Source organism: Schistocerca serialis, chromosome 4 (assembly GCF_023864345.2).
Source record: "Schistocerca serialis cubense isolate TAMUIC-IGC-003099 chromosome 4, iqSchSeri2.2, whole genome shotgun sequence".
Classification (NCBI taxonomy): Eukaryota; Metazoa; Arthropoda; class Insecta; order Orthoptera; family Acrididae; genus Schistocerca; species Schistocerca serialis.
Window position 1 is genome coordinate 346,512,812 of NC_064641.1, and position 16,466 is coordinate 346,529,277.

The 16,466-nt window shown below is 37.0% G+C and overlaps 1 long non-coding RNA gene across 1 annotated transcript in view; it reads right to left on the minus strand.

Annotated features, from left to right (window-relative positions):
* Positions 1-1,199: 1,199 nt before the first annotated feature.
* Positions 1,200-16,466, minus strand: part of LOC126473737 (uncharacterized) — a 65,352-nt gene continuing 50,085 nt past the window's right edge. Inside the window, exon 3 of the long non-coding RNA XR_007586522.1 lies at positions 1,200-1,928. This is a non-coding gene — a long non-coding RNA (uncharacterized LOC126473737). The remainder of the gene's footprint in view (positions 1,929-16,466) is intronic.

The window sequence follows — 16,466 nt, forward strand, 5'->3', positions numbered from 1 at the left end:
GTCCACTTCACAGGTGAGTCGCAGCTGTTATGGTGGGTATAATGACGGCGCAGAATGCGGTTTGGCGCGTGGCTAAACAATCGAAACACATCTAACACCACTGTTGTGTGCTCGGCGCGTTGACTTAATTATTGAACGAAAACAAAATTGGCGGCACTGTATGCCGCCACGCGCCCACCGCAGGGTTAAGTACTGTATAGTTGCAGATCACAACTGTGAAAGAAATCAGCTGCAATAATAAAAATCTAGGAAAACAACAGCATATGGTAACAAGGTATATATACAAAACTTTGTCTCTTTATCAGTTTTGTAAATACTGTCTAATTTATATGTTTACAAGTAGTAAAGAACGCCCGCATCTCGTGGTCGTGCGGTAGCGTTCTCGCTTCCCACGCCCGGGTTCCCGGGTTCGATTCCCGGCGGGGTCAGGGATTTTCTCTGCCTCGTGATGGCTGGGTGTTGTGTGCTGTCCTTAGGTTAGTTAGGTTTAAGTAGTTCTAAGTTCTAGGGGATTTATGACCACAGCAGTTGAGTCCCATAGTGCTCAGAGCCATTTGAAGTAAAGAGCATTTTCCTTGTTTTAAAAATAATAATAAAAGTCCACTGATAACGCTGAAACTTCAACGAAACATATCCATGGAATAAAAAGAAAAGATAAAATTGTATTTTTCTCAATGCGGGCCCTCTCCAAAAACAAGTCTATTTGTAAGCAAATACGGACAGAAGAGCTTTAACCTCAAGATGATTATAACATTTGCTTTTGATGGATGTAGCCATTTTTCTGTTTTGGGTTTCCTTTTGCTACATATAAGATATAAAAAGCATTAGACGACGTAATATGGATTTAAGGAGCATATTAATGCATCCAAGGTGCAGCATCCTCAATAAATCTGCCATAGCTACTCGCATTAACACAGAACATGCTTTTCACAACAAGGACATAATATAATAGTATGTCGCAAATTAAACATAGGACGTAAACTGAACCTCTATGAAGAACTCGAAATTTTTGTTCACACAGAAGAATACGTGGACAGAACACATTGAATTACAAATCTTAGACAGTGGCAAAAAATTTTTGTGAACGCTTCTCAAGTATACCACAATAACTTTTATTGTTACCCGTTTTTGAGTGACTTACATCTTGAAAACAACCCCAAAATCACAAAAGCGAAACATTAACAAGAAATGTCTTGAAATATAGGTTCAGAAGCTTTTATTTTTTAAATTTTTAATATTTTGCAAAAATGATATACTCATGCGAAAAATTTGTAAGGAAATAAATACGCAGACATGGTCCAGTCACATTAATGTCCACCGCATATGTTCCACGTCAGTGTGCAATAACAGCTCACAGACGGCAGATGGCAGCACTAACAGTGGAGGGCTTGTTTGGGGGACGCAGAAACCAGTGCAATAGTTGCAATGCGAAAATAGAGCAATGTATCTGACGTCCTATAACGACATTATCATTCGCTTTCGAGCGAAGGGTGGAATCATTTCAGAAATAGCTACGCTTGTAAACTGTTCCCATGCCGCTGTGATTAAAGCATACCGTGCATGTCAAAATGGCGCCATCCAAAACTGACGCTGAGTCAGCTGGCTTGCACCACAGGCCATAGATGACAAGGATGAACGACGGTTACGGAGAGGTGCATGGGCGAACAGATGTGCAACCGTCTGCCCAGATGGATCAAGGGCCTACCAACAGTTTCTTCTCAACGACCACTTTGTAAACGTTACTGCGTTTGGATCTCTGCAACAGGCGCCTGTTTCATGCATCCATGCTGACTGCTATTCATCGGCGACGAAGGCTGGAATTTGCACGCCAGGCCGCGACTGGATGTCCACTGCGTGGCGACAGGTGACATTTTCAGATGAATCACGTTTAATGCCCCCTGGACAGATGGTCTTCGGAGTGTATGGCCCTGCAACAGAAGAGAGAGCTTATGGTGTGGAGAATGTATTCGTGGCATTCCCTTGGTGACCTCGACATTGTGAAAGGCACAATGGATCAACACAAGTATCTGTCTATCTTTGACGAATATGTCCATCCCTATATGAAGTCTCTGTTTTTCCTCAGCACAATGACATCTCTCAGCAGGACAATGCAACGTGTCACATACCTCACAGTGTTTGCTTGAGGTTCAGAGGGCACCAAGAGGAGTTTACACTACTCCCCTGGCCATCAAACACCAAGATGAGCTTACACTACTCCCCTGGTCACCAAACACTCCGAATTTAAAACTAATGGAGAACACGAGGGGCCGGCCGTGGTGGCCAAGCGGTTCTAGGAGCTCAGTCCGGAAACGCGCGACTGGTACGGTCGCAGGATCGAATCCTGCCTCCGGCATGGATGTGTGTGATGTCCTTAGGTTAGTTAGGTTTAAGTAGTTCTAAGTTCTAGGGGACTGATGACCACAGATGTTGAGTCCCATAGTGCTCAGAGCCATTTGAACCCGATGGATCACCGCAACCATACTGTTCGCACTATGGATCCGTAACCGAGAAACCAAGCGTAGTTGGCTATGGCACTGTAGTCAGCCTGGATCCACATCCCGGTCAGCCCTTCCTGCAAGTCCGTGGTGCTAAAAGTAGTTTTTAGGCTTTTAACAAGTGGTAACATCATGGTCACATACGTGACTGGACAGTGTATATTTGGCATCTGTATCTTTGATTCGTAATGTAAACTGGTAGTGGATGCTCTTTGGCTTACAAGGCATTGCATTTCTACATCAGTACAATCTCTTGACTGTTCATGTTATTGTTTAGTGTTTGTGTGACATGTAAAGATAAAAATGTATATTTATGACGAAATCTCGGGGTTCATTCTGCTGGAACATACACTGGGGAGACAGAAGTCATGGGGTAGCGATATGCACATATACAGGAGGCGGTAGAATCAGTACACAAGGGCAATGCATTGGCAGAGCAGTCATTTGTATTCAAGTGATCCATGCAAAAAAGTTTCCTACATGACTCTGGCCGCATAACAGTAATTAACAGACTTTGAATGTGGAATGATATTTGGAGCTGGACGCATGGGAGATTTCATTACTGAAATCGTTAGGGAATTCAATGTTTAGATAGCCAAAGTGTCATGAGAGTGCCAAGAATACCAAATTTTAAACACTACATCTGACCACAGACAACACAGTGGTCGACCGTCTTCACTTAACGACCGAGAGCAGCGGCGTTTGTGTAGAATTGTCAGTGCTAACAGAAAAGCAACACTGCGTGAACTAACCGCGGAAATCAATGTAGGGCGTACGACGAACGTATCTGTTAGGACAGCGCAGCGAAATCTGGCGTTAATGGGCTATCACAGGATGGAAGGGTTCGAGTGTGGCGCAGACTCCCCGAAGCCATGGACCCACGGTCGCCTTCAAGGCGCTTTGCAAGATGGTGCTGGGTCCACAATGGGTGCGGACAGTGGTTGCGTGGAACTGAACCGATTATTGACTAGAAATGGTTATGTTCGGTTACTAGGAGACCATTTGCAGTCATTCATGGACATCATGTTCCCAAACAACGATGGAATTTTTATACGTAACAATGCGCAGTGTTATCGGGCCACAGTTGTTAGTAATTGGTGTGAAGAACTTTCTGGGCAATTCGAGCGAATGATTTGACCACCCAGATCGCCCGACATGAACCCCATCATACATTTATGGGACATAATCGAGAGATCACTTCGTGCACAAAATCCTGCACAAGCAGCACTTCCTCAAATAAGGGCAGCTAGCTATACGGGCAGCATGGCTCAGAATTTCTCTGCAGGGAACGTCCAACGACTAGCTGAGTACATGTCACGTCCTTGTGCTGCTGTGCGCTAGCAAAAGGAGTTCCAAAACAACATTAAGAAGTACCCTATGACTTTTGTCACCTAAGTGTTATTTTACCGTTGTTTAAAATATGTATTTTTAATGCCATATTACGTTAACAAGTGCTGATTATACCTTATTTGTAGCGAAATGAAAATCAAAACGGACAATTGGCTACATCCAGCAAACAAATATGTAATGTAATCATTTGATCCACCTGAAGATGAAAGTGTAAGCCCTCGAAACGTCGCGTCGCGGGAGAAAATAAAAATTGACTGACAATAATTGTTCTAATGTATCTTTTATGCCATAAACAATGGTAGTTTTCGAAATCGAAGTCCATCATGAACGAAATAAGGTTAAAATAGACAGTTCCATCATGATGCAATGTCTTAACCATGAGTGCTTTATGATGTGGCCGAATGGAGCAAAATAAGAGTACAGTACAGTACAGTACAGTTAATGCTTTCAGATCAAGGTTCTTACATGGTACTTGAATTTTCCAATCTCACGTCCATGTTCTTTTACTTAAAGCACGTGACCTGCATCTTGCACGCTATTCATCAGGATTGTAGAGCATTATAGGAGAAATACATATTCGTGAAAGAATTTGCATTAAGAACATTTTAGCAAACAACAGCTGCCAGAATGCTAAAGGAAATAGAAATTACAGGACTCCCTTAACCATCTTCCCCTATCAATAGATGTGATACACCGACGGGCCAAAACATAATGCCCGCATAGAGACGTTGCAAACACGTGATGCGGAAAGTATGCAAGCCGAGTAAGACGAACGGAGAATCATTATTTATCGCAGCATACATACCACTGTCTAGTACCCAGGTTCCCACTAATTTCTAAGTCTTGCTGAACCTAGGTAGCAGGAATTTCGTCGCAGGCAACCTAAACCCCAAGCAAGTCGCAAGGCACTCAAACACTTTCACTGCACGTCGCAGAACGACACGAGGCATTAGGTATGGCCATATGAACTCATCAAATTTCCAACAACAGAGGGCAGCCGGAAAACATCGATATCTCCGTCATTGAAGGCATGCCACAACAATTTCATGATTCAACATGCATCGTGTTATGTTCAGACCATTTCCTAATAATTTTTGATATTCATGCTGACGTCTCGCTACTGTCCAGACGTGAGAGACCATAGAAGGGAATTTCTGTAGTGAAAATGGTAATGAACGTGCTTGTTGCACACTATGTACTGGAGAATTTTCTGTTCTATATAAAGGAAAGAGTGGTTTTAAAGACCAAATGAAATCAGTTAAATATAGGAGTGCTATTAATTTTATGAAGCCAGAAATAGCAATAGCAGTGACCTGCAGTGTGCTGCTAAAGAGGCTACATTTTAATATCACACTACCAGACACGAATACCACTTCTGAAAAAAGCACACACAGTGAAAAGTGCAACTGAATAAATAAAGTTAATGTTTCAGCAGGGTGCTTTAACTAATTTCAATAATATATCCTGAGTGGGCCCCAAAGAGATATAGTGATATGTCCTGCGTTGGACCCACCAGAAACCGACAAACACTAGTCAAATTCATGCTACACATAATCCTGTTGTGTTGCGTTCAGGTGGACCAACACGCCATTCTACAGGTGGTTATAATGTTTTAGCTAGTCAGTGTACTTGATTGAAGATTGCAGTTTTTGTCAGTAGTAAACGCTTTAGGCAGATAAAAAATGGCTCTGAGCACTATGGGACTCAACTGCTGAGGTCATTAGCCCCCTAGAACTTAGAACTAGTTAAACCTAACTAACCTAAGGACATCACACACATCCATGTCCGAGGCAGGATTCGAACCTGCGACCGTAGCGGTCTTGCGGTTCCAGACTGTAGTGTCTTTAACCGCACGGCCACTTCGGCCGGCTTTAGGCAGATATTTAGACGCTTTTTCTGGGTGACTGATCAGCTATAAGAAAGACTAAACAAGTATGAGACAAATAAGGACTGCAAGATGAACTTTACGTTGTACACAATTCCTTCTTCCTGACAACAGTATAGAGGAAACTGGAGGAGGAGCGTTTTGAGAAAGAAGCACAATGGACTTTTATTTGAAAAGATTTGCTGATTAATAAGAGATTCGCTCTCTTAAGTACATTCTTTTGGGAAGTCTGTGATTTAATTATATACATACATTCATTCACGCATTCCAATGTAAATTTTAACATCGGAAATTTTCGCCAAAAATGACGCACAATTTTCGTCACTTTTTGCACCTACAAATACGTGGTCTGGACATCTCTGAATCTTGTTCTCAACTTTCTGAGTGTGCTGTCCTGCGGCCTGGTCTTTTCCACAAAATGCAGTAGATTTGAACCTCGTGCGCTTCCACGGCCGTTAAGGCTATACAGCGGTCAAAACATGCAGTTCGAAAATTCTGGCGCTATTTTCACTTGTGCATTCTTGTTCCCTCTCATCTTTCTATGACTGTAATACTTGGCTGGTCTCTCGTCTTGCCTTAAGCCTAGTTTACACGACGACACTGGGTTGCGCCACCCGTTGCACGCAATCAGTTTCGTATACGTCTGTAGACACGGCGCCACCAGTGTACACGTCAGTTTCGTCGTTTGTGAGTGCCCTAGTCGTGTGTAAAATGAAAGTTTTGGCAGCTGTACGAATTGTGGCGGAGTTAATCTTGTTTGCACGAAATCGCTGCACAAGACAAAAGAACAAAAAAATGAGAACCGTTTTTGGGTTCGTGACTGCATAAAGAAAAGACGTCAGCTCGGTAGCTCACCGACCTTGCCGAAGATATTGTATTGGAAGATTTTATAAGTTAGTTTAATCATCTGTATTACAGTTTGTGACTGGGAAGCACTGCTGTGACGTTTTTAAATAAATTAATATTGAATAAAGAATTCACCTATCCAGGTTTCTGTAGCCTTTTCTCGTGTTAGCTATTTTCCTTAAGGAATAACATGTCAATTCTAACCACGGGTTCTTAGCATTGTAGACGTGGGCTGTTCCGCAGCTAGACGCTTTGCTTGCCTATATTTGTCCTAATTCATTTGTGCATGTACTCCTATAATTTTAAGTGAATGTCTTTTGCTCTGCAGCTCAAATATTGTCTACGAATCCATGTTAAGATCTGACTCGCAAAAACAAGTCGCTGCTTGTTTCTGTAGTCAGCGTCATTAAAATCCTACGAATACCGAGGCCAAGCATTGATACTCAAAAAGCAAACAATTTCCTCTGTTCCTCACGTAATATTTCAGTTTGTTTACTTTCTGCCGACACTTTCTGCCAATACTGATGTAACTAGTGCCTCCAAAGCTGGAAAAAGCCGAAAATTTTGAGTTTCGTCAACGAGTTACGCTTGCCCGGTGACCGGTAACGCAGTTGCATGCAACCAAGTGTAAAATAGGCTTTACAAACACGCGCAACGGCGGTGCAGTATTTGTGTCTTTAGTTACGTAAAATAAATATTAACATTATTATTCGTTTGTTGAAGGGAAATGACAAATCTGAGTCGTCCAGTATGCTGTAGATCAGCTTTTACTATTATTTTTTTTACCTTCTTTCTTTATTTGCTCTAAAAGTTTCATTTTCTGTCTGACTAAATGTGGTGGTGACCATTGTGTGTAACATTTGTTAGTAAGACAGGGTGTAGATGGAGAATAATAAATAAACGTTATAACAGCAATCCAATTAGTGTAACATTATTTTGACATGATTATTTTGCGACAAAGAAGTAACAACGAATTGCTGAGTCACAACGAACAGTGTGATAGACCTTGATAACGCGAACGCATTACAGAGCCTCATTCATCAATTGCGTAACAGGCGGCAGCGTACGCAGCTTATCTGCTCGTATCAGCCAGTAACCCAAAAATAACGTGTGCACGCGCCACTCCGACTCAGCGTTGTGAAGCGTGGAGCGCACTATTGTGCCCTCTGTCGACAAAATTGCGAACTAATACGTGCTGACGTTTATCATTTCACTATAAAGCACATCGCCAAGCAAGATAGGGGAGGATTCGTCTCATTCCAGAGAAGAATATTCATATTTACTTAACTGGTAAACTCCTATGGTAGTTACGTAAAAATTAACAAAAGTTATGGAAAGCAGAAAGAGGAGGGGGCAACTGATTACGATTAGCGGAAGAGACCTCACACGGTTTGAACTGATTATTTATTGAGGCTTTATAATTAATAAAAGACATTTATTTGGCATAATTCTGTTGCTTGCGCCAAATAAAAAGACTATAAAATAAGGCGTTAAGGCTGACTACAGAATCCAGATGCAGCCAGAATAATGCAAAATAACAATGACGGCGAACGATCCAATAACTGAGGTACCTAATGACAGAGAAGGCCAGCTTCGATCTATAATATTCTGAAATAGTCATATTCATCAAGACGTATACAAACTTGGTCAAGCAGTGAATGCAGAGGCAGTTTCAAGAATCCGACCGGCTTAGGGTTGCCATACATCGCGGATTTCGCGGACAGTCCCTGATTTTATGCACGAAGACGGGTGTCCTGGACGAAGAGGAAAATGTCCCCGAAAAAAGTGGCTAGTAAATAAAAAAAAATTTTACGCAAGTTTTGCCACTGGCCACCGATCAAGTGTTTCATAACTCCTGCAAACTTGACGATAGCCGTTGAAACCTGTGGTGATATTCCATGTCACTTCAGAATCGCTCGGCTATTTTCAGAACAGACTGTGGAAGCAGTGCAATAATCGATTCTTTGCCATTGTTTCAGTTTTCCGCTGTTGTTTCACAACGTCTCTGCTGTCGGTATCTGGTATTCTTTGGTCGTGTTAACATTCAGCTGTGCGAAATATACTTCTGGTGTTGTTATTGCACAGAATTTGAAATTTAAACTGTCGAAACGAAAAGTACATTTTGGAGAAGCATATACTGATGCGTTTCCAAGTATTAAACGTGGAAGAAACGAACATGAGACTATTTGCAAAGTGTGTGGGTAAGTACAATGCATTGTAGGTACATAACAGTAAACAATACCTATCATTTGTAGAAAGCATAAAAATGAGTATTATGATTGATTATCTGATGAAATGGAGCAAGCCTTTATCCGAACTTGAACATTTTGACTGGATACTGTTGAAGGCTTTACGTGATTGGGAAAAAGCTGAATGTACCCTGAAGTGGATGCAAGAAAAAACAACTATCGAAGTTGCTATTTGACCAGATAGTGAAATTGAAATATTTTCTTAAACAGGAAGATAACCAGAATTTGGAGATGATGTCTCATAAAAAGTGGATTAAATTTTTGAGGATTGTGTTTCTAATGAGCAGTATTCAGAACTGCTTGCTATTGTGCAGTACTATTTCTCCATTCCATGGCATAATGCCAATGTGGAGAGAGTGTTTTCCCTAGTGAATGCACAATGGACAGAAGAAAGAAACAGGCTAGCTTTAACATCAGTCAATGCAATGCTCCAAATGCAATATAACATGAAAAACACAAATTGCACAAATTTTCATAGACTGATTCAGAATCGGAGCGAGTTTCTTTCCTTTGTCCAGGGCTCAGAGAAATATGACTGGTTTAAAGCATAAACACACTGGACTCACATTCGGGAGGACGATGGTTCAATCCCGTGTCCAGCCATCCTGATTTAGGTTTCTTGTGATTTCCCTAAATCGCTCCAGGCAAATGCCGGGATGGTTCCTTTGAAAGGGCATGGCCAACTTCCTTCTCCATCCTTCCCTAATCCGATGTGACCGATGACCTCACAGTCTGATCTCCTTCCCCAAACAAGCCAACCCAACCCTTAAAGCATAAAGTGAAAGATATATATCAATTGTAGCAGTATGATTGTGTACATGTTAATCATTTGTGTTCAGTGCTTTAATTGAAAAGTTATTTAATGTCAATTGCAATTAGTTTTCTTCATCATTGTTCACTCCTTTATAGACACCATTAATGCTTGGATTAATTTTCCATGTTAATTACAACTTCTTTGCTGACAGAATTACTGTTTAAATTATGGTAATTATGAAGATTTGGCCGACGTGCAGAAAGGTGAAAGGACATTGTGTGATTCCAGGTTTCAACCACATCTTATTAATTACCACTGTAAAGTAATGATGAAGATTCAACTGAAATGCAAACCAATGGTCACTTGCACAACATATTGGTCCATGTTTCAACCACATCTTTATAATCACCGGATTTTGTCTTTGATTTTCGTCCTCGGATTAAGGCAGCACTTTGCCTTAAAGAAAACACCATTCAACAATAAATCCCTTTCGCTATTGATAAAAATATCTAAGAAACATTTTGAATCACTGAAGTTTGTACTGTATAATTTTTTACCTTTTTATTTTAAAAGTTAATTTACACAGTTCTTCAATAGTATGATAATCAACACATTCTCTGATGGAGCAGTATTGCAATTTATTATCTGGATGTTCAAAGGGTTATATTTAGATAACCTAGATTTGATTAATTTGATTGTTGTTTCACCAACTTTATAGCAGTGATCATCTATGTAGTCACTAAATAGACGATATTCTTTTTTTCAACATTTTCCTATTTATTTGTTTTAACTTTATATTTTTGGATTTTTTCTTCTAGTTCTATAGCAAGTTACTGTTTTGTTCTTCACTGAGATGATATTGAAAATCTATAGCTTGTTGTTCAAATTGATTTGCAGTATATTCTGCTGTGTATTTTAAATAATATTTAAATAATTTTCTAAAGTAATATAATAATCTTTACTTTCATTGGCTACTTTAGTTCTTAAACACATTATTAGTTTTTTACAACTAGAAACAGATAATAATATCAACTTTTTTGAACTAAAGTATTAGGTATTAATTGCACATGGGTCTTCATATTTTATTTCAATACATTCAAGATGGTAATTATTTAAAAATGTAATAAAAATTGATTTAATTTTAATGAATTTTTTATGGCCTAATGTAGAAAGGCTTGGATTATTTAGTTTTCTAGGTACCTTTGTCAGGGAATGTGAAATTCCATAATGAATAAAATATGAAATGTCATTAGTTATTAAAACATCTTTTTGATTAAATAAAGGAACCCTAATATCTTTAAACCATATACTTAAATCTATTTGATAACTCTGTTTCTGAATAAAGTCAAATATATTCATCACAGGTATTTCTGAACTAGCAACAACTACATTAGATGTACTTGGAATAGCTGCCACTTTTTAAAAATAATTTTATTAGATATTTATTTGTAATATATAAAATTCTATAATACTGATTCATTAAAAAATATAATGTTTTTTATTATATGTTAGGATGTCTCAGGGAGACTGCATAAAAATAAATTAATTTGCTGCAGTTAATGTTTCCTTTTATCTTTCAAACACTGGTGTAACTTTTTAAGAGGGAAACGAAATTTTTCGAAATTTTTTTTACAAATCTATAAATATTGTTTCTCAAAATGGCGAGTCTAAATGGTCTAAAAGTTCATATTAAGAACTATAGAAAATGAATTAGGACTTAAAGGTTATTCTAAACTTAGAAAACAACTTGTACTTATTAACAATAATATTAACAATGAAATGAATAACAACAACAATGAAGTGAAAAATTATACCATAAAGGAATTGAGAGTTAAACTAAAAGAATTAGGAATTAAAGGATAATGTAAGCTAAAAGAGGAAAACTTATAACAATGTTTAATTAAGATTTTGAAAATTTGTGTTTTGAGGAATATTATCAACTATATTCTACAACACCTGAAATATACAGAAATAAAGTTGTTGATTATATTAAAAATTGTAATAAATATAATATAGAATGGACATTTATATCATGACAGTATGAATTAGCTGAAGATTTTATGAGAGAATTTCAATATAAAGTAGACTGAATCTTGTATTAATATTACGACAAAATTTATTTGAAGATTTAGTAAGAGAAATTCACACTAGATTAGATGGGGATCTTTTATCAAATGCACGAAAATTATCTGAAAACTTTATAAGAGAATTTCAAGATAAAGTAGACTGGAAAGCAATACCTCATAATAATTTAACTAATATCTTCATAAGAGAATTTCAAGACCAATTAAATTGCAATATTATATCAAATGAAGAAAAATTATTTATAGAATTTATAGGAGCATTTCAAGATAAATTTAACTGGGATATAATGTCACATATTCAAAAATTGTCCCAAGATTTAGAGAATTTAAAGGTAAAGAAAATTGGGGTGAAGTATCAAGTAAACAAATATAATCTGAAGATTTTTAATAGAATTTCAAGATGAATTGAGTTGGAAATATATTTTAGAATATGAAGAATTATTTGAATCATTCAAACAAAGAATATCTAAAGGGTATGAACTATAAGAACAATTTGAAGATAATTATTTTCTTCATGTTTAAGTAATAAAAATCACCCATTTGTAAAAACAAAATGGAATCATATTTTTCATAGGGAGGATATTTGATGAATGGTTAAAAGAAAAAGTTATTTGTCCATTGATTAGAAGTGTTATTATAAAAATATAGACTCAGTTTGCTGTGCCTAGATTTATTATATCTGCTGTGTCATCCAAATAAGACACAACCAGGGAAAAAGCACCACAGGCCAAAGATGCAAGCCGGTTCCCGTGCCATAGTAATTCACCACTTGTGCAAGTTCCACCAGGCCACAGGTGGCGCTGATGAGAGGATGATATCGACATCGCATGCAAATCACCAATTACTAGATGACAGCCGTAAGAAGCATACTTGGAGATACAAGAGCAGCTCCAGTCCATTTGGTTATAGAGCATCATCCCAGGCTCACTTAGACAGGGAATGTCGTTTAAAGAACTCTTAGAAGTGAATAGGCAGTTTTTGCAAATTGCATTTGCTATGTACTGTGAATCTTACCTTAGCCATTGAGGGTCTTTTTTGTGTTATATTACATACAGTGTTGCAGACTTCATTATTCGATAAGCAAACCTTTTTGACTTTGTTACTAATTTACTGGAGTGTTGTAGAACCATCATTCTCCTACGCTGTTACCTGTTCCAGGGGCAAAGCTGTGCAATAGTGTCAGGGAGAAACTGACTTAGCAGGGTACTGCACCAGAAGCTGTTTCAAGAAGTCACAAACTAGGCCTGCCATAACAGTAGTGGCAACTCAGCCTCCCCAGCAGTAGCGAAGGCCTTTATAAAATTGGTGATGAGGGTTTACAAAAATATCATTAATCAATTGCTCTTGTGTGTAATATTTTAAAGCAAATAATTGTACTAACAAATAATTCTTAAAGTTTCTTTCATTCATTGATAAAAGTTTATTGAATTAGGATTGTAATCAAGTCTTAACATTTGTTCACAATTAGAATGTCTATCTTCGATTCTGTACCATTTTTTTGTAAATTTTTTCTTTGTGTTCTAATTATACAATAAGTATATTAATAATTATTGTCACATAATTTTAAAAGAATAAAAGTTGGACTTTTATACAAAAATACAAATTAACTGTTTGAAGTAATGATGTATTTATTTCTTCATTTACTTCATGCAAACTTTCTGTTGCTCTATCAACTACTCCATTTAAATTTTGAATTTGATCTTATTTATATTTTCTAAGTGAGTTATTTGGTCTTTATACATCCCTTTTACTTGGTTTTTAATTATAGATTCCCCATGTTTTCTAATTGCTGGTAAAACCTAATCATAAACTCCGTCTTGGAAATTTTCAGCAAAATGGATTTTTGCATCTCATAACAAAAGAATATAGAACAGGTTCACTGATAAATTTTGTCGAATTTAATATATATTTAGGCAGTACTGAAATGAGCTACCAAGATTTTCAAATGATTTATGATACTTTTGTTCAATAAAGTCTTGAATTGATTTTCTAGGTTGAACATGTCCTAAAAGATTAACAACTTGATCTGCATAAAACAAAGGATTATTCTTTTCATCAATAATCATAAACACTAATTTTTTTATTATTTGTAAGCTTGTTTTTGATGTATAATCGACTACATTTAAGAGAAAATATTATTAATAAAAATTATATATATATATATATATATATAATAGAGGGAAACATTCCACGTGGGAAAAATATATCTAAAAACACAGATGATGTGACTTACCGAACGAAAGTGCTGGCAGGTCGATAGACACACAAACAAACACAAACATACACACGAAATTCAAGCTTTCGCAACAAACTGTTGCCTCATCAGGAAAGAGGGAAGGAGAGGGAAAGACGAAAGGATGTGGGTTTTAAGGGAGAGGGTAAGGAGTCATTCCAATCCCGGGAGCGGAAAGACTTACCTTAGGGGGAAAAAAGGACAGGTATACACTCGCACACACACGTATCCATCCGCACATACACGGCCTTTACAAATGTCTGCTTCTGTCTGTGTATGTGCGGATGGATACGTGTGTGTGTGTGCGAGTGTATACCTGTCCTTTTTTTCCCCCTAAGGTAAGTATTTCCGCTCCCGGGATTGGGATGACTCCTTACCCTCTCCCTTAAAACCCACATCCTTTCGTCTTTCCCTCTCCTTCACTCTTTCCTGATGAGGCAACAGTTTGTTGCGAAAGCTTGAATTTCGTGTGTATGTTTGTGTTTGTTTGTGTGTCTATCGACCTGCCAGCACTTTAGTTTGGTAAGTCACATCATCTGTGTTTTTAGATATAAATTATATATATCCCACACACAGATGCAGGTTTTATAATAAATATCATTAATGATTTGGTTTACATTAATCTTATAATATTTTGAATGTATATAAATGATGTTACTTCTATAATTGTTGTTTGTGAAAGTAGTAATTAGTGATATTAAAAGTTATGCAGTAAAATATTTATTTGATTTTGGTTATTTGAATATTCCATCAACAGCTGTAATAACTTAAGTGAGTGATAATTTGGTAGGAGAATCGTTAATTTTATTTCAGTTAACACAGACTCTTCAGATAATTGATCAATTAAGCAATTTTACATATTAAGAACATAGATGTGGTGTACAAGATTAATTTGGTAGTAATAGAACTAGTATGTATAAATGAAATAAGAAAAATATGAAGTGCAATTACAAAGGAGTAAATAAAAATTGTTTTAAGTAACATAGGTACTAATTTGTTAATGCAAAAAATATATTGATATTTAGTTTGTTTGTGATATTAATAATCCTGACATTTTAACTACAAGTAAAAGATGAGTACAAACATATGAAATCTCTGGTCTGCAATGTTCAAACAAACTAGATGGATAAGGAAATATGTTGAATCATGTATTTTTTTCTAAATATGAATAATAATCCTATCGAAATACATACAGATAAAGATGAGATCTGGTATGTAGAATTGATAAAAAAATACACCAAATAAAGAAACAAGTTATCTGAGATTTTACTTCATGAAATTGGTCGCTAATTAGGTTTATATCATTCAGATGTTTATGGATCAATAATGTATCCATACTATAATACTTCACATTTAGAATTATTTCAAGATGATATTAATGCTGTTCAAAGTTTATATAGTAGAAAAACTATTAACACTGAGGACTATACTAAAATCTACACCAGTTGTATCAGCAGTTAATTTAAACAAGTCAGTTAAAGCAATATGTGAAATTAATGAATTATAAATTGAGTTCTATGTATTTTTTACCAGGAGTTGGTAAGGATAGTCAATGACATGAATTCGCAATTAGTAACTAATTGCATAACATTTTTACCACAAGATTTACATAAAATAGATGAAATATATCGAACACCAAGCGTTAAAGTTGTATTATTTGTTGACAATATGATATATATGACACAATTACAAATGTTACAAATAATTTTGGGATATTCAAAGTGAATATCTAGTACAGGATTACGTAAAAATGTTTTATTAAGTTGTGTGGTCAACACTTATTCTGGTAGAATATTTTTATTCCTTGAAGAACTTTTCTATGTGGAATTAAATGAATGTAGTTTTACATACAAATCATGAGGAGTTATAACTACAGAACTTCCAGGACTACCTACCAGAACAAATTCTGCATTCAGATACATTAATGTATTGTTGTATTTTTCAAGGCCGATACATTTCATAAATATAATGAATTCACAAAAAAGGTAGTTAGAGCTGGTACAGTTGCTTTATGTTTATTTGTTATTAAATGTACAAGATTGGTGCTTAAGGTGATGAACATATTAAAAGTAGAATGAAATTTTCACTCTACAGAGCGCAGTGTGTGCTGATATGAAACTTCCTGGCAGATTAAAACTGTGTGCCAGATCGAGACTCGAACTCAGGACCTTTGCCTTTCGTGGGCTAGTGCTCTACCAACTGAGCTACCCAAGACCGACTCACACCCCGTCCTTACAGCTTTAATTCCGCCAGTACCTCGTCTCCTACCTTCCGAACTTCACAGAAGTTCTCCTGCGAACCTTACAGAACTAGCACTTCTGGAAGAAAGGATAGTGCAGAGACATGGCTTAGCCACAGCCTGGGGGTAGTTTCTAGAGTGAAATTTTCACTCTACAGCGGAGTGTGCGCTGATATGAAACTTCCTGGAAGATTAAAACTGTGTGCTGGACCAAGACTCGAACTCAGGACCTTTGCCTTTCGCAGGTTTTAATCTGCCAGGAAGTTTCAAGATCAAAGATGTTTTCTGTGGGCTATAAAACCTTGGTCTTGATCAGGAACTTCAACATTTT